The sequence below is a fragment of the Microcebus murinus genome, chromosome 11 (assembly GCF_040939455.1).
Source record: "Microcebus murinus isolate Inina chromosome 11, M.murinus_Inina_mat1.0, whole genome shotgun sequence".
NCBI lineage: Eukaryota > Metazoa > Chordata > Mammalia > Primates > Cheirogaleidae > Microcebus > Microcebus murinus.
The window spans coordinates 102,986,973-103,013,266 of NC_134114.1; the positions used below are offsets into that span (position 1 = coordinate 102,986,973).

The window sequence follows — 26,294 nt, forward strand, 5'->3', positions numbered from 1 at the left end:
GGCTGTGTGAACACGGCAAGATCCACACAGCGCCCTGCCTGCCCGTCTCCCGTGGGTTAGTGGACACAGCCAGATCCACACTGCGCCCTGCCTGCTTGTCTCTGGTGAGTGTGTGGACACAGCAAGTTCCACACAGCGCCCTGCCTGCCCGACTCCCGTGGGTGTGTGGACAAGCCAGATTCACACACCGCCCTGCCTGACTGTCTCCCATGGGCTGTGTAGACAGCCAGTTCCACACAGAGCCCTGCTTGCCCGTCTCCCGTGGGTGAGTGGACACAGCCAGTTCCACACTGCGCCCTGCCTTCCCGTCTCACGTGGGTGAGTGGACATGCCAGATCCACAGAGCACCCTGTCTGCCCATCTACCGTGAGTGAATGGACACAGCCAGATCCACACAGTGCCCTGCCTGACCATATCCCTTGGGTGTGTGGAAAAGCCAGATCCACACAGCGCCTGCCTGCTCGTCTCCCGTGTGTGAGTGGACTCAGGCAGATCCACACTGCGCCCTGCCTGCTTGTCTCTGGTGAGTGTGTGGACACAGCAAGTTCCACACAGCGCCCTTCCTGCCCGACTCCCGTGGGTGTGTGGACACACCCAGATCAACACAGCGCACGGCCTGCCCGTCTCCCATGGGTGTGTGGACACAGCCAGTTCCACACTGCGCCCTGCCTGCCCATCTCCCTTTGGTGTGTGCACACAGCCTGTTTCACACTGCGCCCTACCTGCCGGTCTCCCGTGGGTGAGTGGACACAGCCACATCCACACTGCGCCCTGCCTGCCTATCTCCCGTGGATGTGTGGACACGGCCACATCCACACTGCACCCTGCCTGCCCATCTCCCGTGGGTGTGTGGATACGGGCAGATCTACACAGCGCCCTGCCTGCCCGTCTCCCGTGGGTGTGTGGACACAGCCAGATCCAACACTGCCCTGCCTGACCATCTCCCATGGGTGTGTGGACAGAGCCAGATCTACACAGCGCCCTGCCTGCCTGTCCCCCATGGGTAATTGGACACAGGCAGACCCACACAGCGCCCTGCCTGCCCAACTCCCGTGGCTGTGTGAACACAGCAAGATCCACACAGCGCCCTGCCTGCCCGTCCCCCATAGGTTATTGGACACAGCCAGACCCACACAGAGCCCTGCCTGCTCATCTCCTGTGGCTGTGTGGACACGGCAAGATCCACACAGTGCCCTGCCTGCCCATCTCCCGTGGGTTAGTGGACACAGCCAGATCCACATGCGCCCTGCCTGCTTGTCTCTGGTGAGTGTGTGGACACAGCAAGTTCCACACAGCGCCCTGCCTGCCCGACTCCCGTGGGTGACTGGACACAGCCAGTTCCACACTGCGCCCTGCCTGCCCGTCTCCCGTGGGTGTGTGGACACACCCAGATCAACACAGCGCATGGCCTGCCAGTCTCCCATGGGTGTGTGGACACACCCAGATCAACACAGCACACGGCCTGCCCGTCTCCCATGGGTGTGTGGTCACAGCCAGTTCCACACTGCGCCCTGCCTGCCCGTCACCCATGGGTGAGTGGACACAGCCAGATCCACACTGCGCCCTGAATACAAGTATTCAGGTGACATGTGTTGCCCGTGCCCCCCTCTCCCCTGTGTTCTTATTCATTTACCTCGGATGTTGTTCCAGCGTATTGTGGGGGTACCAATGTTAAGGTCGGTAACATTGCCCTCTCCCAACCTCCCCCCTCGGGTCAGAGCTTCAAGTGTGCCCAACCCCCAGTCGGTGCGCACCCACTCCATTCCTAATGGAGGTGTCTGCCCATCCCCACCCTCCACCCGCCCGACACCCACCCGATGAAGGTGATTCCTCTCTGTCCACTTAGGTGTCCATCCGTTCGTACCAATTTGCTGGTGAGCGCGCTCACGTGGTGCTCATGTGTCCATTCTTGGGATACTTGGCTTCCTGGAACGGGTTCCAGCTCTGGCCAGGAGAACCACGAGAGGTGCCCTCTCACCGCTGCCCCTCACAGCCGAATAGCACTCTGTGGTGTCCACGCCCCACATTTTATTAATACACTCCGGGATGGATGGGCACTCGGGTCGCTTCCACATCTTTGCGATTGTGAATTGTGCCCTAACTGTAACCCTAACCCTTACCTAGCCCGTCTCCTCTGCCCCTGCCTGACGCGCTCCTCCCCGGCGAGGCCCGTCACTGTCCTGGGCCCCCGCCTGACCTGCTCCTTCCCACCCGGCCTGTCACCATCCTCTACCCCTGCCTGACTCGCTCCTCCCCACCAGGCCCGTCACCCTCCTCGGCCCCTGCCTGAGCGACACATTCCCGCCCGGCCTGTCACCGTCCTCTGCCCCTGTCTGACATATTCATTGCCGCCTGGCCTGTCACCGTCCTCGGCCCCTGCCTGACCGGCTCCTCCGTCTCCTGGGCCTTCCAAGGGCTTGGTGTGGACGCTGCTTCCAGGAAGCCCTCCAGAAACCCGGCAGCAGGGTGGCCGCAGCAGTCTCCAGCAGCCGTCCCTAAGTCGCGTGCGGGGGACGTGCCCCCACTGTGCCTCGGGGACTCAGCCTGGTGTCTTCCCAGAGGCCCTACGGCTGTCAGCTGCCACTCCCCGCAAGGGGAGAGCCTCGGTGGTGGGGACCGCCTCCTCGTGGGGACGTACACCCAGCTCTCCACGTCGGATTCCGGGGCTCTCTGTCCTGCCAGAAGGCCCAGCTGGCCTGCGGGTCCTTAGAGTGGCAAAAACATCCGAAAACTGAGATTGAGGGTCCGGTGGGTGTCTGCACTTTAGTGCTGGGCACCCCAGGGAGGCCCGGGGGCTGGCTGGACAACGCGGTCTGCTGGGCAGGGGGGGGGGTTTGGAGGAGCAACTGAAGCCCTTTGCACTTTGGGTAGCAAGTGTCTGAGGTGTCTCTGAGCCCTGCGCCATGTCGGGGGGGGGTGGGAGGTCGGGGGGGGTGGAGGAGCAGGAGGAGGAGGAGGAGGAGGTGGGAAGGGCCGTGGCCTGCAGTCGTGTTCCCGGGGTGGCTTCTTCCACAGGCTGCTTGGCCTGGGCTCCCTGCACCTGGGCCTTTGGAGGACTGGCCCTGTGCTTGCCAACGCTTCCCCTGCAGGGACCCAGAGCTGGGAGGTTGCATCTCTCAGCCCTGGGTCAGGCAGAGCCCCAGCGGGCCATGCCCACAACCTCTCTCAGCACGGGTCCCCCAGAAGGCTCCTTTGGGACCAGGATTCTCTTGCGGGTGACTCTTTAAGGTCTGGCCCCTGGATGGAGGGGCACCAGGAGTAGAGGAGCAGGAAGGGGAAGGGGGTGGCCATGCGAGGGGACACTTTCAGGCCAAGTCCCAGCTTCAGCCTGATCCTCTGGGAACCCCGGGGTGTACGTCACATCTCCTGGTTGTCCCGCTCTGAGACAAGGAGCCGGGCTTCGCATTCCCCCAGCAGCCAGTCGTGGGCTGAGGACACCTGGGGCGTTGGGAACTCCCTGGCTTCTCCTTGGCTTAACATCTGGAGCTGCTTGTGAATCGTGCCGCCACACACACCCGAGTGCAGGTGTCTTCTGCACAGACTGCGGGCCTCGCTCTTCTGAATGCCGCTAGCTCGCCACCCACCCACGGGTGAACCTGGTCAGGGTACTTTCTCTCGGGGGCAGACTCTGATCCTGGCGGGCTACCGGTGTCTCTGTTTGCTCGTTTCTTTCTTCCATTTCGGGAAAGGCTTCCTTACTGGGTGTGGAAATCTCCTATGCCTTTCCTCGCCTATTCTGTCAGCTTTAAAATTCTCTTTCAGTTGCCACCCTCACAGATGGATTAGGAAACTCTTTCCGGTGCACTCATTAGTGAAATGACCTCAATGAAGCTGGAATCCAATATCTAATCGCCGATTTTTAGCGAGTCCACACGCCAGGGTGGTCGGGGTCCAATGCAGCCCCGGCCAGGCCCAGGCCCCTTGGACTGGGCCACAGGAGGACACAGAGGAGGGTCCCGGCCCCCACGGTCGCGTTGCCGGCAGTTCTCCAAGGGCTTGGGCGTTTTCCAGAGGTAGGAGATGGAGGGGACTGATTTCTTCTGCGCCCCACAAACCACGCCACCACACCCATGGGACACATCCCTAGAGAGAGAGAGAGACGCCCCATACACTCGCTCCCCTCCCCCATGCGCTGTGCCCCAGCCCGGGCCCGAGGGAATAGGCAGCAGCCCACCCACAGGGTGGGGGGCGCAGCTGAAAGGGGTTGTCGGGGAGGGCGGCCCCTGCCTGGGGTCAAAGGGCGGGCGACCCGCGCATGCGCAATCGGGGCGGCGGCGGCGGCAGCGGCCACGAGCTGGGGGTGGGGGGCGGGTAGGTGAAGGAGGCCAGGCGAGGAGAGGAAGGGGGCTGGAATGTCTCCACCTCGGTGAGTCCAGCCGTGGAGGCGCATCTTGTGTGAGTGTGAGTGAGTGAGTGTGAGTGTGTGTGTGTGTGTGTGTGTGTATAGAGAGACAGCCCCCCACCCCGGCCCGCCACTCCCTGCCCGCCCCGCCCCGCCCCGCCTGTCACCCCCGTCCCTCGGAGCCCGCCGGACCCGGCCGGTGAACTCAACAGGCCCGCCCAGTGCGGGTCAGCGCCGGCGCGGGGCCTGGGGCGGGAGGAGGCGGCGGGGAAGCGCAGAGAGGCTCGGCTTCTTGAGCGGGGCAGGGGCGCCCTCCGCCGTCTAGGGCCACACCACCCTGAACGCGCCCGATCTCGTCTGATCTCGGAAGCTAAGCAGGGTCGGGCCTGGTTAGTACTTGGATGGGAGACCGCCTGGGAATACCGGGTGCCGTAGGCGTCTTCTTTTTTTTTTTTTTTGTTTTGCCTCTTGTTCTGTCCCCTCTCTGGGAGCGAGGCGGCGGCCCGGGGTGGGGGTCACCCCCACCCTCAGCGCCCGCCGCGGTGCCTGGCGCCCCAGCCCGCACCGTGGGGCCTCCTCTTGTCCCAAGCCGCGACACCGCCGTCACGCGGCAGCATGCGTGGCTTCTGGACTGTCAGGTCTCAGACCAAAGGTCTGCTCTGTGGGAACCGACACGCTGGAGGAAACCTTGAGAGTCTGAGAGGGGAGGGAGTTCCAGAAGAAGGCCAGGATGTCATTTTGAGGGAGTATGTGACCAGAACTCGTCCCGTTGCTTTTGGGGTTCTATGGGCTACACCTAGGAATCTTTGGTGGTGGCACCTGATGTTGGGGGATCCGGAGTCACACCCAGACCTGCTCCACAGGCCTCCTTTTACTTTTCTCTTCGGATTCATTATTTTTTAAAAGTGTCTCTTATCTCTGAGGACTGAACTCTAATTTTTTGCTAAAATCTCCTTCCTAAGGAGGCCAGCTGGGTTAGGCTGGCAAATGGTAAGGAGGCCAGCAGGGTTAGGCTGACAAACAGTAAATTCCCACTAAGCGGCTTTTGTTAACCAAACGAAGCAGTGGTTTACTTCCTGACCTGATTCTGGTATGGCATTAACATCACCTAAAAAATAAGAAGCCCCTGTCTTAACTCAAGCATCCTAGCAGATGCCTATTCTTAAATTTAAACCATCTTAAAACATCCTAGCAGGCGCCTATTGTAAATTTAAAGTGTCCTCCTGTCTGGACCTCCCAGAGTGCTCATACCCTTATCTTAAAGTAAGCATATCTTTTCTGGTCTTCTAGATAAAGACTAACTCTCTCAGCCAATTGCCAGCCAAAGAATCTTTAAACCCACCTATAACCTGTAAGCCCCCGCTTCGAGATGTCCCACCTTTTTTGGGCCAAACCAATGTATGCCTCTCATGTATTGATTTGTGACTTTGCCTGTAACCCCTGCCTCTCTGAAAATGTATAAAACTGAACTGTAGCCCAGCCACAGCGAGTCCACTTGCCCAAGGCCTCTTGGCAGTGGCTCCGGGTCATGGTCCTCAAATTTGGCTCAGAATAAATCTCTTTAAAATTATTTTACAGAGTTTGGCTTTTTTCCGTCGACAATTTTGGCGTAGCCGGCAGGATCTCAGAGAAGACTCAGGACCGCCTAAGGAGCAGCGCGGACTCGGCGCCAGGTACCGGCATGGCCCTTTTAGGCCTCCGACTCCGAGCTTCTCCTTCAGCGGGACTGGTAAGTCCTCCTGAGATCCGGACCTCCCGCTTTTGGTTGATGGTCTTGGTTTATTCTGAGCTGGTTCTTTTCCTAGGAATTGTTGTTTGGGATCCTAATTTAGGTTTGGAGGTGCACTCTAAAGGGCTTTCTCCGTTGCCTTTTTTTTTCCTCTCAAAACTAGTTTCAATTGGCTTGTCTGCGCATTTGGCAAGGAACCCAACTGTCCTATTTGTAGATAGATGAGAGACTGAGTTTCTCAGCTCCGAAGAAAAGGGGCAGCTTTCTCCTCCCAGACCTAAGGCAGCTCTGGGTGACCAGGGCCCTGAATGGGAGTTGCCTGGGGCGATTCCCCAAGGCGTGAGTAGCCCCACAGGGAACCCCCCAACAAATTAATTAAAAAAAGGCTCGTTCAGGAAACGCACATAAGAGCTGATCACTCAGCGTTTTGAGCCCTCTCGGAGGTACTAGACCCCCGAGAGAGAAACTGAGACACGTAAGAGGGTGGGACCGACTCAATGGTGAAACATTGAGGAGCCCCACCCACAAGCAGCACACTGTGATCCAGGACACCAAACCCTAGACCGCAGTTCGGTTCCTTGAAGAAAAAAAAAAGAAGAGGAAGGGCAAGGAAAATGACTCTTTTGGGGGCACCCCAGTTGGTTTGTGGTACCTCTACTTGCAAGTATTTTTGTAAACAAAAAGATTCAAAGGCATGCCAGGTTTTCTAGGGCTCCAGCTGGTTATAGCTAATTCTTGTGCACAAGGTTTTAAGAAAGGGCAAAATTACATCAAGAAAAATTCAGAGCTGAAATGGTCGACCCCCCACTATTAAAATGTCTCAAGCTATCTCTCTTCCTTTCTGGCTACTCTAAAATCTGCTAACTTTTTCTAGTGATGTTAAGATAACTCATTGTTTGTGGTATTTACAATTGAAAGGCTGCCTGGAGACCTTGCAGCCAGTTCTAGCTAAAATGCTAACACAGAATACTCATTTTGCACTGAAGAAAAAAATCAAACTGCCATAGAAACTGCTTTACCCAAAACTTTGATCCACAGGTCTAATTAAGTTACCTATCAGGTCAACTAAAGTTTGCCAGGTGTACAAGTTCCAGTCTCATCAGAAGAAATTTAGATCCAGCTTTCTGTTACAGACTGGTGAGTTTGTGTTACCATTTCATGGCTAACATTCTAAGGTAAAATTTATCAGAAACTTTGTGTGTATGTATGCGTCTGAGAGAGTGTATATGTTTGGGTATGTTTTATGTCTGTCCATGTATCACATGTTTGTGCTTATAGGTTTCAGACTGTTTTAAAATTAAGGAAGCGCTCATAAATTAAACCCAAATGCTTCATGTGAATTTAGTAACTGTTGGTAAATAAGCTGTGTTATTATTAATAAATAAGGTGTTATTAGTAAAGTAATAGTAAAAATGCTTTCAAACTGTCAGCATACATTTGTTTTTGCCTGGCTTTTACTGGACATTTTTAAGTTCTTGAGGTGTAAAGGTTTGATAAAAATGTAATGGGTGATTTTTGTTAAGTAAATTTAATATTTGGTCAAATGATATTAACTGAATCTGGGTTACCAACAAAAATACTTATGTGTTTAACTTTAAGGTAAAAATGCAAATGTACCTGAGTCAACAAATTAGAATAAATAAAACACCAAGTATAGGAAAAAAAAATCCAAATTTAATTGTTAAAGGTGTATAAAAAAAAAAAAACATTTTGGTTTTGGTCTTTTAATCCTAACTGCAGAAATAGTTTACCTCCACTCATTCAATGCCTGTAGAGAGGTGCACAAGGTGTGTTCAACTCATTTAACAGTACTGTTAGGAATTCAAAGTTGTCCTGAAAGTTGTAAAGAACTTAAATTGAAAGCTTTAGTTTTACCTTGGTCTTGTCCATTTTTGTCCTACTCTTTACAATCTAGCTGGTTATGATTACATTGTGTTACTGTAATAGAGTTTTTGCCTAAAAAAAAATTCTAAATTATTAATTTTTATATAGCAATTTAAGATAAAAAGTGACTGATGGTTAAAATCCATGAGACTCTCAAAGTAATCTTACTCTATAAATGTGCTAAAGTTTATGCACTAAACATTGTTTTGAGATCATTTAGATAGTTTGTTTTTTTTAACAGCTTAATCTTGAACCTCATGTAAAAAGCATGTTACCACTTTGTATCATTGTTTGAGGTGCTAACAAATGGTGCTGAAAGTTTTTTTCCTCAGTCTACAGCCAGGAGATCTTATGTTGATGGGATTTAAAAAAAAAAAAAAACTAGCTTAAAATAAAGGCTTCAAAAGCAAAATTTTCTGACCTTGCTCACCTCTTGTGCCAATTCTTCCCTAAAGCTAGCCATAAAACCTAAAATTATTCATGTAAAATGCCCATAAAGCAATTATCTGACCTACTTTGTTTTTACTTTGTTTTACTGTAAAACCCCATGCCAGAAAGGGCTTTGTCCTACACCCAAAAGGGAAAAATGCACACTCAAGAGGCCAAGCAAAATCTAAATATAAAATGCCTTGCTGGTTCTGCCACTAAGCCTGTTAGAATTAGCTCATATCCTTTTTGTCCAATCATCTTTCTACACAGCTGTCCATACTTTAAACATAAAAAATGGACAATTTCCCCTGCATCTTTGTGTTCATTCTAAAAACGTCCATGTATAAGTTTTAAGTCCTTCTCTTATTAATCCTATTACTTTTAATGTCAGTAGATTTTCAGCAAGCCTTTAGGAGAACAGTGGCCTTTGCTCCCAAACTTTGGGTGCCAGAGACATTCCCCTATGATGCCAATAGATTTTGTTTGGGGATGTGATGTTTTGGAAGGATCTAATTAGCAAATACCTTTAAACAAGATATTCTAAAATGACTACTATGTTTACAAAATTTAGAAGTGATGTTATATTTTGTTTAAAATAACAAGTCTTATTTAAATGCTTATTGTTTCTGATAAGATTTGAGTTTGTATTTTAATCCGTGTTCTGTTATATATATCTAATTTACAGGGTATAAAAATGGTTAATAAAGTAACTTAAACTTTTAATAGCTAGGATCTAAGTAAGCTGCTAATATAGATGAATTACGTAAATACAAATGCAATAAATACAAATAAATCTTAAAGTCATGTTAAGTTAAAAAATAATCATAAAATGTCATTATATGTCCCTTAGAAATGGGTCATTTATAAGGTAAAGTACTAGAACATCAGTTCTTAAATATAAGTTTAAGTTTATACCTTCATAGCCTTATATTTAGGAATACTAATACAATTGGTGACTAATAGTTCAAAGTTAATTTAACTTCCTAAGTTTTTCTAAGAGTTGACATTATGATTAGTACGTGTAATTAAAACTTCTAGATAAAAGAAGAACAACTCTGTACAAAAATTCTTTTAATAAAATGTTATACAGCATAAGTATTAGTTTGTTAAAAGATAATTTTGTTTATAGGCATTTATGGAAACAAACTTTCCTCTCAGGACTGCTTTAGCTGTGTCCCACAGGTTTTGACAACTTGTGTTTGATAACTTGTGTTAAAAAAAAAAAAAATCTTTTGATTTCCATCTTGATTTCCTCATTTATGAAGTGATCATTTAGTAGAAGGTTGTTTAGTTTCCATGATTTTGTGTAAAAATGAGAGTTCCTGTTAGGGTCGATCTCTACATTTACTCCATTGTGATCTGAAAAAAGACACGGTATAATTTCTATTTTTAAAAAAAAAAAAAAATTGTTTGAGATATGCTTTGTCCTAGGATATGGTCAATCTTAGAGAATGACCTATGAGTTAATGAGAAGAATGTGTATTCAGTGGTTTTGAGGTAGAATGTCCTATAAAATGTAAGTCAGGCCCAATTGTTCTAGAGTTCTGTTTAAGTCCATTATTTTGTTTAATTGGTTTTTTGAAACTACTTATCCAATATGTAAATGATCATTAAAAATTAAGTAGATATAAAAGTTAAAGGTTATAAAAGGTTTATAAAAGTCTTATAGTCTTATAGGTTAAAATTAGATTGATTTGTTTATAAGATTTTATTAAAATTAACTTTGATGATTAGTACACTAACACAATGAAATTTGGCTTTCTCTTTTAAACTAGATTGTCATATGATATTAATAGGAATAACAAGATTTTTTATTCATCTTTTAATAAACTGCAAAAAAGACACAGATTCAGCTTCCTTATTAACTTGTACTGCAGTCTGTCTATTTAGGTCTTATACTTGTTTGAGACACTGAGTCTCCTTTCTCTAAAAAAATAGGATTTTGGCACTTAAAAAAATATATATATATTTGAATTATTAATTTGGCTATAATTTTACAGTAACCTACAATCTTGTTTCATGACAAGTGTCTTAGGATAAACAATTCATGACTTCCTACTTTTTAAAGTTTTCACTAAAATTTAAAGTTACTAAAAATAAAAATTCTAGTCATTGTATGTAATTCTACATATAAGGTGTACCAAAGAATATAAAACAGAATGTTCTTATTAAAATGTGTAACTTTGTCTAATAAGGGCTGAATCAAAATAAATTTAGAAAGAAAATACAAAATTCCACTTGTGTAAGAAAAAGATGTAAAGGGACAATGAATATAGAAATATATTTTGGTAAGAAAGGTTAAACAGAAAGAATAATGTAAAGAAAGGATCTTGCATGAAATTTTTGTCCTAAAATGAATGGTTATTTAGAAAAAGGGAATGTTAGGACAAAATCGAAAGTTTTAAGGTATGTTTTGTAAATGGTTTGTGGTACGTGCAGGTGAGGATGAAGTTTATAAAAAATTTATTAAAAAATTTTGGCTAAAACAAAGATTTCTGTCAATATTAATTTACTCTTAATGAAATAACATGATGTGTACTCATTTTGATTTTATAACATGTTTTTTTTCCTCTTAATATAAAAGGTAGTGTAGTACAAAAGGTTTTTGTTTAATTTTGGTAATTGGCATTTTATGCTTTGGTAAAACATTTTATACTTTGTCAGATAATCTCTGTGCTCTCTTTATTAGGTTTTGACTAACTAGAAAAACTAAAAAAGGGTTAAGATTTGTATCCATATAACTTTATCACCTTTAGATTTATTTGATATCTATCTCTTTGTTAAATTATTTTATAGTGGTTTGTGATTATATATGCACAAATGCTTTAAGCCTTTGATATTTGACAACCTTTCCAAAACTTAAATTCTGAATCCAGCCTTTTGACCTTAAACTAGCTTTTTACACATTAGGATCACCAAAAGTCTAAGACAGACTTTAGATTTATTTTAATGTGTCAAAACTATCCAGGGAACATTATCAAATATAAAATGGTGTTTAACTTTCTTTGGGCTGTACTTATAAGTATATTATTAATATACTAGTATTGTAAAATATTGACATGTCTTGGTATGTGTTATCAGTAATAATTATGGTTATTAGGTAAATTGCTATATGTCACAAAATAACCAATTTGGACTCTCTGTAACCATGGCTGGTCAAGTTTTATCATCTTTTAAGTTATTATTTTACTTTGATTCATCTCAGAAAATGATTCTTTCTGGCTAAGTCTAAAATTGGCTTCTTCAAGTAAAGGCCATGGAAAGGACTGACAAATCCACTTAAATACTGGTTTCTAATAACTTTGGAGATTATATATACCACTGGACTAAAAGAAAACGAAATTCCAAGACTTTAATTAAAAATCTGATATGACCATGAGTATAGCTAATTCAAACCTCATGAGACGGAACTAAATTTTCATATAAAGACTCTTTATTTAAAACATTACTAACTCTTTTATTTTGTTTTCCAGAGTCCTGACAAATTTTAAGTAATTAGCAAGTTTACCTGATCTCTGGGACCTTAAAACCATAGAAATCTGCCAAAGCCCTGTTCAAATGTCCTCCCTCTAAGCCCAGGGAATATCGTGGAAGAGGGGGCGTGCCAGATTGTAAGGGCCAATTCTGAGGGATGGAATTAGTTTAGACCCTCCAGATGAAGGAGGGACACACAAAAGCCTAAAGGAATACTAAATAAGATACTCCGTCTTTTCAGGCCACATGCTGCAGATAGCCATCCCAATCATAAAAGTCTTTCTCTGCTTCCTGTAGACTTAGAACTTACTAAGTATAATTTTTATCAGTTATGGATTTATCCAAAAAGAAATATAATAAGTAATTTATCAGCCACCTTACTATAAATTACTAAATTTCCTCCTTAGCTTAATTGTTAATAATGCTTATATTTTGCTACAAGTTGTAGGTAAATTAGTTTTATAACTTTGCCTTTAAAATATTAAAGATCAAATGTTTCTCAAGTTTAATTTATGCCCTCCTCAGGATGTTATACCTATGGAGACTAATTGTCCAGAGGAAAAATTAAATTTATTAGATTCTGAATTGGTATCAGTTTTGTAATCCTCAAATAAAATTTACCATAAAGTTCAATTGACTGTTGATACAGAGGGTAAACGCATTGTAAGTCTGATTAAAAAAAATATGATGATGCATGCAAAGGATTTTTTTGGCTGGTTAGGCTGCTTGTTACCTTCTGATTCTACCTATGACTCTTATTAAGTTTCCTGTAAATGCTATACCAGATACAGGAAAAGGAAAAAAATCAATCAAAGGCCCAGATCATGATAGCTCGCAAAACAGATCTGGTTCAAGATGTTTTTTTTTCAGAGTAGGCCGGAGGCCTGACTCTATCTGGCCCCCTTTAACAATTGGCTATTAAATCAAGTGGAGTCATGTCCCCCCCCTAAGATATAACACCGCCTATTTCACAACACCATGCGACCAGATAGACAACTCTAGGAATGAGCCTTCCTAGCACCATGGGACCAGACATCTCTAGGAATGAGCCTTCCTAGCACCCTGGGACCTCATGCTAGTTATTGGCCTACATATGCATTCCATGGAATGATCTTTGGCCAACAGGGGGAACTGAGGACTGAACTCTAATTTTTTGCTAAAAACTCCTTCCTAAGGAGGCCAGCTGGGTTAGGCTGGCAAATGGTAAGGAGGCCAGCAGGGTTAGGCTGACAAACAGTAAATTCCCACTAAGCGGCTTTTGTTAACCAAACGAAGCAGTGGTTTACTTCCTGACCTGATTCTGGTATGGCATTAACATCACCTAAAAAATAAGAAGCCCCTGTCTTAACTCAAGCATCCTAGCAGATGCCTATTCTTAAATTTAAACCATCTTAAAACATCCTAGCAGGCGCCTATTGTAAATTTAAAGTGTCCTCCTGTCTGGACCTCCCAGAGTGCTCATACCCTTATCTTAAAGTAAGCATATCTTTTCTGGTCTTCTAGATAAAGACTAACTCTCTCAGCCAATTGCCAGCCAAAGAATCTTTAAACCCACCTATAACCTGTAAGCCCCCGCTTCGAGATGTCCCACCTTTTTTGGGCCAAACCAATGTATGCCTCTCATGTATTGATTTGTGACTTTGCCTGTAACCCCTGCCTCTCTGAAAATGTATAAAACTGAACTGTAGCCCAGCCACAGCGAGTCCACTTGCCCAAGGCCTCTTGGCAGTGGCTCCGGGTCATGGTCCTCAAATTTGGCTCAGAATAAATCTCTTTAAAATTATTTTACAGAGTTTGGCTTTTTTCCGTCGACATCTCTATGATTGCATTTTCTTTTCTCTCTCTTTTCAAGCAGATGATGGGAGTCCAAGTATGAAGGTGACATGTGTTGCCCGCGCCCCCCTCCCCCCTGTGTTCTTATTCATTTACCTCTGATGTTGTTCCAGCGTATTGTGGGGGTACCAATGTTAAGGTCAGGTACGTTGCCCTCTCCCAGCCTCCCCCCTCGGGTCAGAGCCTCAAGTGCGCCAATCCCCCAGTCGGTGCGCACTCACCCCATTCCTAATGGAGGTGTATGCCCATCCCCTCCCCCCACCCGCCCGACACCCACCCGATGAAGGTGATTCCTCTGTGTCCACTTAGGTGTCCATCGGTTCGTACCCATTTGCTGGTGAGCACGAGCACGTGGTGCTCGTGTGTCCATTCTTGGGCTACCTGGCTTACTGGAACGGGTTCCAGCTCTGGCCAGGAGAACCACGAGAGGTGCCCTCTCACCGCTGCTCCTCCTAGCTGAATAGCACTCCGTGGTGTCCACGCGCCACATTTCATTTACGCACTCGTGGGTCGATGGGCACTCGGGTCGCTTCCAGGTCTTTGCGATTGTGACTTGTGCCCTGAGTCTAACCCTAACCCTTACCCAGCCCGTCTCCTCCTCGGCCCCTGCCTGACTGACTCCTTCCCGCCCGGCTGTCTCCTGTCACCGTCCTCTGCCCCTGCCTGACACGCTCCTCCCCGCCCGGGCCGTCACCGTCCTCGGCCCCTGCCTGACGGGGCTCCTCCGTCGCCTGGGCCTTCCAAGGGCTTGGTGTGGACGCTGGTTCCAGGACGCCCTCCCAGGAACCCGGTAGCAGGGCGGCCGCAGCGTCTCGCGCCACCCAACCGTCCGCCGGCCGGCGGCCGTCGCTAAGTGGCCTGCGGGGGACGTGCCCCCACTGTGGGGCGGGCGCCCAGCCTGGTGTCTTCTATGAGGCCCCGTGGCTGCTTTTCCCCCCCGCAAGGGGAGCGCCGCGGAGGTGGGGACCGCCTCCTCGTGGGGACGTACACCCAGCTCTCCATGTCGGATTCCGGGGCTCTCTGTCCTGCCAGAAGGCCCAGCTGGCCTGCGGGTCCTTAGAGTGGCAAAAACATCCGAAAACTGAGATTGTGGGTCCGGTGGTTGTCTGCACTTCTGTGCTGGGCACCCCAGGGAGGCCCGGGGGCTGGCTGGACAACGCGGTCTGCTGGGCAGGGGGGGGGGTTTGGAGGAGCAACTGATGCCCTTTGCACTTTGGGTAGCAAGTGTCTGAGGTGTCTCTGAGCCCTGCGCCATGTCGGGGGGGGGTGGGAGGTCGGGGGGGGGTGGAGGAGCAGGAGGAGGAGGAGGAGGAGGTGGGAAGGGCCGTGGCCTGCAGTCGTGTTCCCGGGGTGGCTTCTTCCACAGGCTGCTTGGCCTGGGCTCCCTGCACCTGGGCCTTTGGAGGACTGGCCCTGTGCTTGCCAACGCTTCCCCTGCAGGGACCCAGAGCTGGGAGGTTGCATCTCTCAGCCCTGGGTCAGGCAGAGCCCCAGCGGGCCATGCCCACAACCTCTCTCAGCACGGGTCCCCCAGAAGGCTCCTTTGGGACCTGGATTCTCTTGCCGGTGACTCTTTAAGGTCTGGCCCCTGGATGGAGGGGCACCAGGAGTAGAGGAGCAGGAAGGGGAAGGGGGTGGCCATGCGAGGGGACACTTTGAGGCCAAGTCCCAGCTTCAGCCTGATCCTCCTGGGAACCCCGGGGTGTACGTCACACCTCCTGGTTGTCCCGCTCTGAGACAAGGAGCCGGGCTTCGCATTCCCCCAGCAGCCAGTCGTGGGCTGAGGACACCTGGGGCGTTGGGAACTCCCTGGCTTCTCCTTGGCTTAACATCTGGAGCTGCTTGTGAATCGTGCCGCCACACACACCCGAGTGCAGGTGTCTTCTGCACAGACTGCGGGCCTCGCTCTTCTGAATGCCGCTAGCTCGCCACCCACCCACGGGTGAACCTGGTCAGGGTACTTTCTCTCGGGGGCAGACTCTGATCCTGGCGGGCTACCGGTGTCTCTGTTTGCTCGTTTCTTTCTTCCATTTCGGGAAAGGCTTCCTTACTGGGTGTGGAAATCTCCTATGCCTTTCTTCGCCTATTCTGTCAGCTTTTAAATTCTCTTTCAGTTGCCACCCTCACAGATGGATTAGGAAACTCTTTCCGGTGCACTCATTAGTGAAATGACCTCAACGAAGCTGAGGGGTCCAATGCAGCCCCACAAACCACGCCCCACAAACCACGCCACCCCACCCATGGGACACATCCCTAGAGAGAGAGAGAGACGTCCCATACACTCGCTCCCCTCCCCTTTGTGCTGTGCCCCAGCCCTGGCCGTGGAGAATAGGCGGCAGCCCACCCACAGGTTTGGGGGCGCAGCTGAAAGGGGTTGTGGGGGAGGGCGGCCCCTGCCTGGGGTCAAAGGGCGGGCGACCCGCGCGTGCGCAATTGGCGGTGGCGGCGGCCAGGAGCTGGGGGTGGGGGGCGGGTAGGTGAAGGAGGCCAGGCGAGGAGAGGAAGGGGGCTGGAAGGTCTCCACCTTGGCGAGTCCAGCCGTGGAGGCGCATCTTATGTGAGTGTGAGTGAGTGAGTGTGAGTGTGTGTGTGTGTGTGTGTATAGAGAGAGACAGCCCCCCACCCCGGTCCGCCGCTCCCTGCCTGCCCCGCCCCTCCCCGCCTGTCACCCCCGTCCCTCAGAGCCCGCCGGACCTGGCCTGTGAACTCAACAGACTGGCCCGGCGCGGGGCCTGGGGCGGGAGGAGGCGGTGGGGAAGCGCAGAGAGGCTCGGCTTCTTGAGCGGGGCAGGGGCGCCCTCCGCCGTCTAGGGCCACACCACCCTGAACGCGCCCGACCTCGTCTGATCTCGGGAGCTAAGCAGGGTCGGGCCTGGTTAGTACTTGGATGGGAGACCGCCTGGGAATACCGGGTGCCGTAGGCTGCTTCTTTTTTGTTGTTGTTGTTTTGCCTCTTGTTCTGTCCCCTTTCTGGGAGCGAGGCGGCGGCCCGGGGTGGGGGTCACCCCCACCCTGAGGGCCCGCCGCGGTGCCTGGCGCCCCAGCCCGCACCGTGGGGCCTCCTCTTGTCCCAAGCCGCGACACCGCCGTCACGCGGCAGCACGCGTGGCTTCTGGACTGTCAGGTCTCAGACCAAAGGTCTGCTCTGTGGGAACCGACATGCTGGAGGAAACCTTGAGAGTCTGAGAGGGGAGGGAGTTCCAGAAGAAGGCCAGGATGTCATTTTGAGGGAGTATGTGACCAGAACTCGTCCCGTTGCTTTTGGGGTTCTATGGGCTACACGTAGGAATCTTTGGTGGCGGCCATGGCTAAGTGGCCTGCGGGGGACGTGCCCCCGCTGTGCCGTGGGCGCCCAGCCTGGTGTCTTCTCTGAGGCCCCGCGGCTGCTTTTCCCCCCGCAAGGGGAGAGCCGCGGAGGTGGGGACCGCCTCCTCGTGGGGACGTACACCCAGCTCTCCACATCGGATTCCGGGGCTCTCTGTCCTGCCAGAAGGCCCAGCTGGCCTGCGGGTCCTTAGAGTGGCAAAAACATCCGAAAACTGAGATTGAGGGTCCGGTGGATGTGGCTGCTTGGCCTGGGCTCCCTGCACCTGGGCCTTTGGAGGACTGGCCCTGTGCTTGCCAACGCTTCCCCTGCAGGGACCCAGAGCTGGGAGGTTGCATCTCTCAGCCCTGGGTCAGGCAGAGCCCCAGCGGGCCATGCCCACAACCTCTCTCAGCACGGGTCCCCCAGAAGGCTCTTTTGGGACCAGGATTCTCTTGCGGGTGACTCTTTAAGGTCTGGCCCCTGGATGGAGGGGCACCAGGAGTAGAGGAGCAGGAAGGGGAAGGGGGTGGCCATGCGAGGGGACACTTTCAGGCCAAGTCCCAGCTTCAGCCTGATCCTCCTGGGAACCCCGCTCTGAGACAAGGAGCCGGGCTTCGCATTCCCACAGCAGCCAGTCGTGGGCTGAGGACACCTGGGGGGTTGGGAACTCCCTGGCTTCTCCTTGGCTTAACATCTGGAGCTGCTTGTGAATTGTGCCGCCACACACACCCGAGTGCCGGTGTCTTCCGCACAGACTGCGGGCCTCGCTCTTCTGAATGCCGCCAGCTCGCGACCCACCCACAGGTGAACCTGGTCAGGGTACTTTCTCTCAGGGGCAGACTCTGATCCGGGGGGCTAACTGTGTCTCTGTTTGCTCGTTTCTTTCTTCCATTTCGGGAAAGTCTTCCTTTTTGGGTGTGGAAATCTCCTATGCCTTTCCTCGCCTATTCTGTCAGCTTTAAAATTCTCTTTCAGTTGCCACCCTCAGAGATGGATTAGGAAACTCTTTCCGGTGCACTCATTAGTGAAATGACCTCAATGAAGGTGGAATCCAATATCTAATCGCCGATTTTTAGCGAGTCCACACGCCAGGGTGGTCGGGGTCCAATGCAGCCCCGGCCAGGCCCAGGCCCCTTGGACCGGGCCACAGGAGGACACAGAGGAGGGTCCCAGCCCCCAGGAAGCGGTGCCTGCAGTTCTCCACGGGCTTGGGCGTTTTCCAGAGGTAGGAGATGGAGGGGACTGATTTCTTCAGCGCCCCACAAACCAGGCCACCCCACCCCACCCCACCCCACCCATGGGACACATCCCCAGAGAGAGTCCCCATACACTGGCTCCCCTCCCCCTTGCGCTGTGCCCCAGCCCTGGCCCGGGGGAATAGGCGGCAGCCCACCCACAGGGCGAGGGGGGGGCGCAGCTGAAAGGGGTTGTGGGGGAGGGCGGCCCCTGGCTGGGGTCAAAGGGCGAGCATCTGGCGCGGCGCGCTGTGGGCAGTCAGCGGTGGCGAGGGGCTGGGGGTGGGCAGCGGGTAGGTGATGGAGGCCGGGGGAGGAGACGAGGGGGGCTGGAAGGGCTCCACCTTGGCGAGTCCAGCCATGGAGGCGCATCTTGTGTTAGTGTGAGTGTGTGTGTGTGTATAGAGAGACAGCCCCCCACCCTGCCCCTCCCCGCCCATCACCCCCTTCCTTCCATGGGAGCCCACGGGGCCTGGGGCTGGAGGAGGCGGCGGGGAAGCACAGAGGGTGGCCACACCACCCTGAATGCCCCTTATCTCATCTGGTCTTGGAAGCTAAGCAGGGTCGGGCCATCGTTAGTACCTGGATGGGAGACCGCCTGGGCATACCGGGTGCCACAGGCTTCTTCTTCTTCTTCTTCTTTTTTTTGCCTCTTGTTCTGTCCCCTTTCTGGGAGGGCGGCAGCGGCCGGGGTGGGGGTGACCCCCACCCTCGGCGCCCGCCGTGGTGCCTGGCGCGCCAGCCCTCACCGTGGGGCCTCCTCTTGTCCCAAGCCGCGACACCGCTGCCACGCGGCAGCATGCGTGGCATCTGGACTCTCAGGTCTCAGACCAAAAGTCTGGCACCCTGTCTGACCGTCCCCCATGGGTGTGTGGACACAGCCAGATCCACACCGCGCCCTGCCTGCCCGTCTCCGGTGGGTGTGTGGACACAGCCAGATCTACACAGCGCCCTGCCTGCCCGTCTCCGGTGGGTGAGTGGACACAGCCACAGCCACACAGCACCCTTTCTGGCCAGATCCAAACAGCACACTCTCTGCCCGTCTCCCGTGGGTGTGTTGACACAGCCACATCCACACAGCACCCTTCCTGCCCGTCTCCCATGGGTGAGTGGACACAGCCAGATCCACACTGCGCCCTGCCTGCCCGTCTCCGGTGGGTGTGTGGACACAGCCAGATCCACACCGCGCCCTGCCTGCCCGTCTCCGGTGGGTGAGTGGACACAGCCACATCCACACAGCACCCTTTCTGACCATCTCCCATGGATGTGTGGACACAGCATGTTCCACACAGCGCCCTGCCTGCCCATCTGCCGTGGGTGAGTGGACAGAGCCAGATCCACATAGCGCCCTCCCTGCCCGTCTCCCGTGAGTGTGTGTTCACGGCAACATCCACACGGCGCCCAGCCTGCCCATCTCCCGTGCGTGAGTGGACACAGCCACATCCACACAGCGCCCTGCCTGCTCGTCTACCGTGAGTCAGTGGAAACAGCCAGATCTACACTGCGCCCTGCCTACCCATCTCCCGTGGGTGAGTGGACACAGCCACATCCACACTGCAACCTGCCATCCCGTCTCCCGTGGGTGTGTGGACACGGCAAGATCCACACTGCGCCCTGCCTCCCCGTCTCCCGTGGCTGTGTGGACACGGCAAGATCGACACTGCGCCCTGCCTCCCTGTCTCCTGTGGGTGAGTGGACACAGCCAGTTCCACACAGCGCCCTGCCTGACCATATCCCATGGGTAAGTGGACACACCCAGATCCAAACAGCGCCCTGCCTTCCCGTCTCCATTGGGTGTGTGGACAAAGCCAGATCCACACAGAGCTCTGCCTGCCCATCACCCATGGGTGAGTGGACACAGTCAGATCCACACTGCGCCCTGCCTGCCCGTCTCCCGTGGTTGAGTGGAAACAGCAGGATCCACACTGCGCGCTGCCTGCCCATCTCCAGTGGGTGAGTGGACAGAGCCAGATACACACGGCGCCCAGCCTGCCCGTCTCCCATTGGTGAGTGGACACAGCCACATCCACAAAGCACCTTGCCTGACCATCTCCCATGGGTGTGTGGACACAGCAAGTTCCACACTGCGCTCTGCCTGCCCATCTCCCGTGGGTGAGTGGACACAGCCACATCAACACTGCGCCCTGCCTCCCGTTTCCCGTGGGTGTGTGGACACACCAGTTCCACACTGCACCCTGTCTGCCCGACACCCCTGGGTGAGTGGAACCAGCCAGTTCAACACTGGGCCCTGCCTGCCCGTCTCCCATGAGTGTGTGGACACGGCAAGATCCACACTGTGCCCTACCTGCCCGTCTCCTGTGGTTGAGTGGACACAGCCAGTTCCACACTGCACCCTGCCTGCCCGTCTCCCGTGGCTGAGTAGACACAGGCAGATCCACACAGCGCCCTGCCTGCCCGTCTCCCGTGGGTGAGTAGACACAGCCAGATCCACACAGCGCCGCGACCTGCCTGCCCGTCTCCCGTGGGTTAGTGGACAAGGCCAGATCCACACAGTGCCCTGCCTGTCCGTCTCTCATGAGTGTGTCGACACAACCAGATCCACACGGCGCCCAGCCTGCACGTCTCCCATGGGTGTGTGGACACAGCCAGATACAGCGCCCTGTCTGCCCGTCTCCCGTGGGTGAGTGGACACAGCCAGATCCACACTGCACCCTGCCTGCCCGTCTCCCGTGGGTGAGTGGACACAGCCAGATTGTCACGGTGCCCAGCCTGCCCATCTCGTGTGGGTGAGTGGACACAGCCACATCCACACAGCACCCTTCCTGCCAGTCTCACGTGGGTGAGTGGACACAGCCAGATCCACACTGCGCCCTGCCTTCCCGTCTCCCGTGGGTGAGTGGACACAGCCAGTTCTACACTGTGCCCTGTGTGCCCGTCACCCATGGGTGAGTGGACACAGCCAGTTCCACACTGTGCCTTGCCTGCCCGTCTCCCGTGGGTGTGAGGACACGGCAAGATCCACACTGCACCCTACCTGCCTGTATCCCGTGGGTGAGTGGACACAGCCGGTTCCACACTGCGCCCTTCCTGCCCATCTCTTGTGGGTGAGTGGACACAGACACATCCACAATGTGCCCTGCCTGTCCGTCTCCCGGGAGTGTGTGGACACAGCCAGATCCACACGGCGCCCAGCCTGCCCGTCTCCCGTGGGTGTGTGGACACAGCCACATCCACACAGCACCCTGCCTGACCGTATCCCATGGTTGTGTGGAAACATCCAGATCCACAAAGCGCCGTGCCTGCCCGTCTCCTGAGGGTGTGTAGACACAGCCAGTTCCACACTGCTCCCTGCCTGCCCGTCTCCCGTGGGTGTGTGAACACAGCCAGATCCACACAGCGCCCTGCCTGCCCGTCACCCATGGGTAATTGGACACAGCCAGACCCAGACAGCGCCCTGCCTGCCCATCTCCCGTGGCTGTGTGGACACGGCAAGATCCACACAGCGCCCTGCCTGCCCGTCTCCCGTGGGTTAGTGGACACAGCCAGATCCACACTGCGCCCTGCCTGCTTGTCTCTGGTGAGTGTGTGGACACAGCAAGTTCCACACAGCGCCCTGCCTGACCGTCTCCCATGGGCTGTGTAGACAGCCAGTTCCACACAGAGCCCTGCTTGCCCGTCTCCCGTGGGTGAGTGGACACAGCCAGTTCCACACTGCGCCCTGCCTGCCCGTCTCCCGTGGGTGTGTGGACACACCCAGATCAACACAGCGCACGGCCTGCCAGTCTCCCATGGGTGTGTGGACACACCCAGATCAACACAGCGCACGGCCTGCCGTCTCCCATGGGTGTGTGGTCACAGCCAGTTCCACACTGCGCCCTGCCTGCCTGTCACCCATGGGTGAGTGGACACAGCCAGATCCACTGCGCCCTGCCTGCCCGACTCCCGTGGGTGTGTGGACACACCCAGTTCCACACTGCGCCCTTCATGCCCATCTCTAATCGGTGTGGGGACACATCCAGATCAACTCAGCGCCCAGCCTGCCCGTCTCCCGTGGGTGAGTGGACACAGCCAGATCAACACAGCGCACGGCCTGCCCGTCTCCCATGGGTGTGTGGACACAGCCAGTTCCACACTGCGCCCTGCCTGCCCATCACCCATGGGTGAGTGGACACAGCCAGATCCACACTGCACCCTGCCTGCCCGTCTCCCGTGGTTGAGTGGACACAGCCAGATCCACACTGCACCCTGCCTGCCCGTCTCCCGTGGGTATGTGGACATAGCCATTTCTATACAGAGCCCTGCCTGCCCCTCTCCGGTGGGTGTGTGGACACAGCCAGTTCCAAATTGTGCCCTGCCGGCCCATCACCCATGTTTGAGTGGACACAGCTAGTTCCACACTGCGCCCTACCTGCCCGTCTCCCATGGGTGAGTGGATACAGCCACATCCACACTGCGCCCCGACTGCCCGTCTCCCGTGGGTGTATGGACACAGCAAGATGCACACTGCGCCCTGCCTGCCCGTCTCCTGTGGGTGTGTGGACACAGCCAGATCCACACGGCACCCAGCCTGCCCGTCTCCCGTGAGTGAGTGGACACAGCCAGATCCACACTGCGCCCTGCCTGCCCGTCTCGCGTGCGTGTGTGGTCACAGCAAGTTCCACACAGAGCTCTGCCTGCCCGTCTCCTGTGCTTGTGTGGACACAGCTAGTTCACTCTGTGCCCTGCCTGCCCATCACCCATGGGTGAGTGGACACAGCCAGATCCACACGGCACCCAGCTTGCCCGTCTCCCATGGGTGAGTGGACACAGCCACATCCACACAGCGCCCTGCCTGCCCGTCTCCCATGGGTGAGTGGACACAGCCACATCCACACAGCGCCCTGCCTGCCCGTCACGCATGGGTGTGTGGACACAGCCCGATCCACACTGCACCCTGCCTGCAAGTCTGCCGTGGGTGTGTGGACAGGGCAAGATCCACACTGTTCCCTGCCTGCCCGTCAGGCATGGGTGAGTAGACACAGCCCGATCCACACTGCGCCCTGCCTGCAAGTCTCCCGTGGGTGAGTGGACATAGCCACATCCACACTGCGCCCTGTCTGCCCGTCACCCATGGGTGAGTGGACAAAGCCAGTTCCACACTGCGCCCTGCCTGCCCATCCTCGGTGGGTGTGTAGACACGGCAAGATCCACACTTTGCCCTACCTGCCCGTCGCCCATGTGTGAGTGGACATAGCAAGTTCCACACTCTGCCCTACCTTCCCGTCTCCCGTGGGTGAGTGGAAACAGCCACATCCACACTGCGCCCTGCCTGCCCGTCGCCCGTGGGTGTGTGGACACGGCAAGATCCACACTGCACACTGCCTTCCCGTCTCCCGTGGGTGAGTGGACACAGGCACATCCACACTGCGCCCTGCCTGCCTCTCTCCTTTGGGAGAGTGGACACAGCCACGTCCACAGAGCGCCCTGCCTGCCTGTCTCCCGTGGGTCAGTGGAAACAGCCATGTACACAAAGCGCCCTTCCTGCCAGTCTCCAGTGGGTATGTGGACACAGCAAGTTCCACACTGTGCCCTGACTGCTCGTCTCCCGTGGGTGTGTGGACACGGCCAGATCCACACAGCACCCTGCCAGACCGACCCCCATGGGTGCGTGGACACAGCCAGTTCCACACTGAGCCATGCCTGCCCGTCTCCTGTGGGTGAGTGGACACAGCCAGTTCCACACAGCGCCCAGCCTGCCCATCTCCCTTGGGTGTGTGGACACAGCCAGATCCACACAGCAACCTGCCTGACCGTTTTCCAAGGGTTTGTGGACACAGCCTGTTCCAACTGCGCCCTGCATGCCCGTCTCCCGTTGGTGTGTGGACACACCCAGATCCACACAGCGCCCTGCCTGCCTGTCTCCTTTGGGTGAGTGGACACAGCCAAGTCCACAGAGCGCCCTGCCTGCCCATCTCCTGTGGGTCAGTGGAAAAAGCCATGTCCACACAGCGCCCTTCCTGCCAGTCTCCGGTGGGAGTGTGGACACAGCAAGTTCCACACTGTGCCCTGCCTTCCCGTCACCCATGGGTGTGTGGACACAGCCAGTTACACACAGCGTCCTGCCTGCCCGTCTCCCGTGGGTGTGTGGACTCAGCCAGATCAACACAGCGCACGGCCTGCCAGTCTCCCAAGGGTGTGTGGACACACCCAGATCAGCACAGTGCACGGCCTGCCCGTCTCTCATGGGTGTGTGGACACAGCCAGTTCCACACTGAGCCCTGCCTGCTCATCTCTCGTGAGTGTGTGGACACAGCCAGTTCCACACTGCGCCCTGCCTGCCCGTCACCCATGGGTGAGTGGACACAGCCAGGTCCACAATGCGCCCTGCTTGCCCGTCTCCCTTTGGTGTGTGCCGACAGCCAGTTTCACACTGCACCCAGCCTGCCGGTCTACCGGGGGTGAGTGGACACAGTCACATCCACACTGTGCCCTACCTGCCCGTCTCCCTTGGGTGTGTGGACTCAGCCCGATCCACTAGGCGCCCAGCCTGCCCATCTCCCGTGGGTGTGTGGACAAGCCACATCCACACAGCATTCTGCCTGACCATCTCCCGTGGGTGTGTGGATACAGCCACATCCACACTGCGCCCTGCCTGCCCATCTCCCGTGGGTGAGTGGACACAGCCAGTTCCACTCAGAGCTCTGCCTGCCCGTCTCCCATGGGTGAGTGGACACAGCAACATCCACACTGAGTCCTGCCTGCCCGTCTCATGGGTGAGTGGACACAGCCGGATCCACACCGCGCCCGGCCTGACCGTATCCCATGGGTGTGGGGAAAGAGCCAGTTCCAACTGCGCCCTGCCTGCCCGTCTCCCGTGGGTGTGTGGACACACCCAGATCCACACAGCGCCCTACCTGCCCGTCTGCCGTGAATCAGTGGAAACAGCCATGTCCACACAGCGCCCTTCCTGCCCATCACCAGTGGGTGTGTGGACACAGCAAGTTCCACACTGTGCCCTGCCTGACCATCACCCATAGGTGTGTGGACACAGCCAGTTCCACACACGACCCCGCCTGCCTGTCTCCCGTGGGTGTGTGGATACGGGAAGATCCTCACAGCGTCTGCTCTTTGGGAACCGACACGCTGGAGGAAACCTTGAGAGTCTGAGAGGGGACGGAGTTCCAGAAGAAGGCCAGGAGGTCATTTTGAGGGAGTATGTGACCAGAACTCGTCCCATTGGTTTTGGGGTTCTATGGGCTACACGTAGGATTCTAGAGTGGTGGCACCTGATGTTGGGGGATCCGGAGTCACACCCAGACCTGCTCCACAGGCCTCCTTTTACTTTTCTCTTCGGATTCATTATTTTTAAAAAGTGTCTCTACCTCTATCATTGATTTTCTTTTCTCTCTCTTTCCAAGCAGATGATGGGAGTCCAAGCATTGAGGTGACATGTATTGCCCCTGCCCCCCAGCCCCTGTTTTCTTATTCATTTATTTCTCATTTTCTCCCAGCCTATTGTGAGGGTACCAAGGTTAAGGTCAGGTGCATTGCTCTTTCCCCGCCTCCCCCCTCGGGTCAGAGCTCCAAGCGCGCCCATCCCCCAGTTGGTGCGCACCCACCCCCTCCCTAATGGATGTGTATGTCCACCCCCTCCCCACGCCCGCCCGACACCCACCCGATGAAGGTGATTCCCCTCAGTCCACTTAGGTGTCCATCCGTTCCTACCAATTTGCTGGTGAGCGCGCTCACGTGGTGCTCGTGTGTCCATTCTTGGGATACTTGGCTTACTGGAACGGGTTCCAGCTCTGGCCAGGAGAGCACGAGAGGCGCCCTCTCACCGCTGCTCCTCATAGCCGAATAGCACTCCGTGGTGTCCACGCGCCACATGTTATTAATGCACTCCTGGATGGATGGGCACTCGGGTCGCTTCCACATCTTTGCGATTGTGAATTGTGCCCTAACTGTAACCCTAACCCTTACCCAGCCCGTCTCCTCTGCCCCTGCCTGACGCGCTCCTCCCCGGCCAGGCCCGTCACTGTCCTGGGCCCCTGACTGACCGGCTCCTTCCCGCCCGGCCTGTCACCTTCCTCTGCCCCTGCCTGACACCCTCCTCCCCGCCCG

At 53.8% G+C, this 26,294-nt stretch overlaps 2 non-coding genes and 1 pseudogene across 2 annotated transcripts; all 3 read left to right on the forward strand.

Annotated features, from left to right (window-relative positions):
* The first annotated feature begins 4,661 nt into the window (after positions 1 to 4,661).
* LOC142873918 (5S ribosomal RNA) lies at positions 4,662 to 4,780 on the forward strand. The gene has a single exon (XR_012921891.1). It is a non-coding gene; the product is annotated as a 5S ribosomal RNA (ribosomal RNA).
* An 11,716-nt stretch (positions 4,781 to 16,496) lies between these two features.
* On the forward strand, positions 16,497 to 16,615 carry LOC142874111 (5S ribosomal RNA). Its single transcript, XR_012921946.1, has one exon. It is a non-coding gene; the product is annotated as a 5S ribosomal RNA (ribosomal RNA).
* Positions 16,616 to 18,736: 2,121 nt separating this feature from the next.
* On the forward strand, positions 18,737 to 18,856 carry LOC142874107 (uncharacterized; annotated as a pseudogene).
* Positions 18,857 to 26,294: the final 7,438 nt, after the last annotated feature.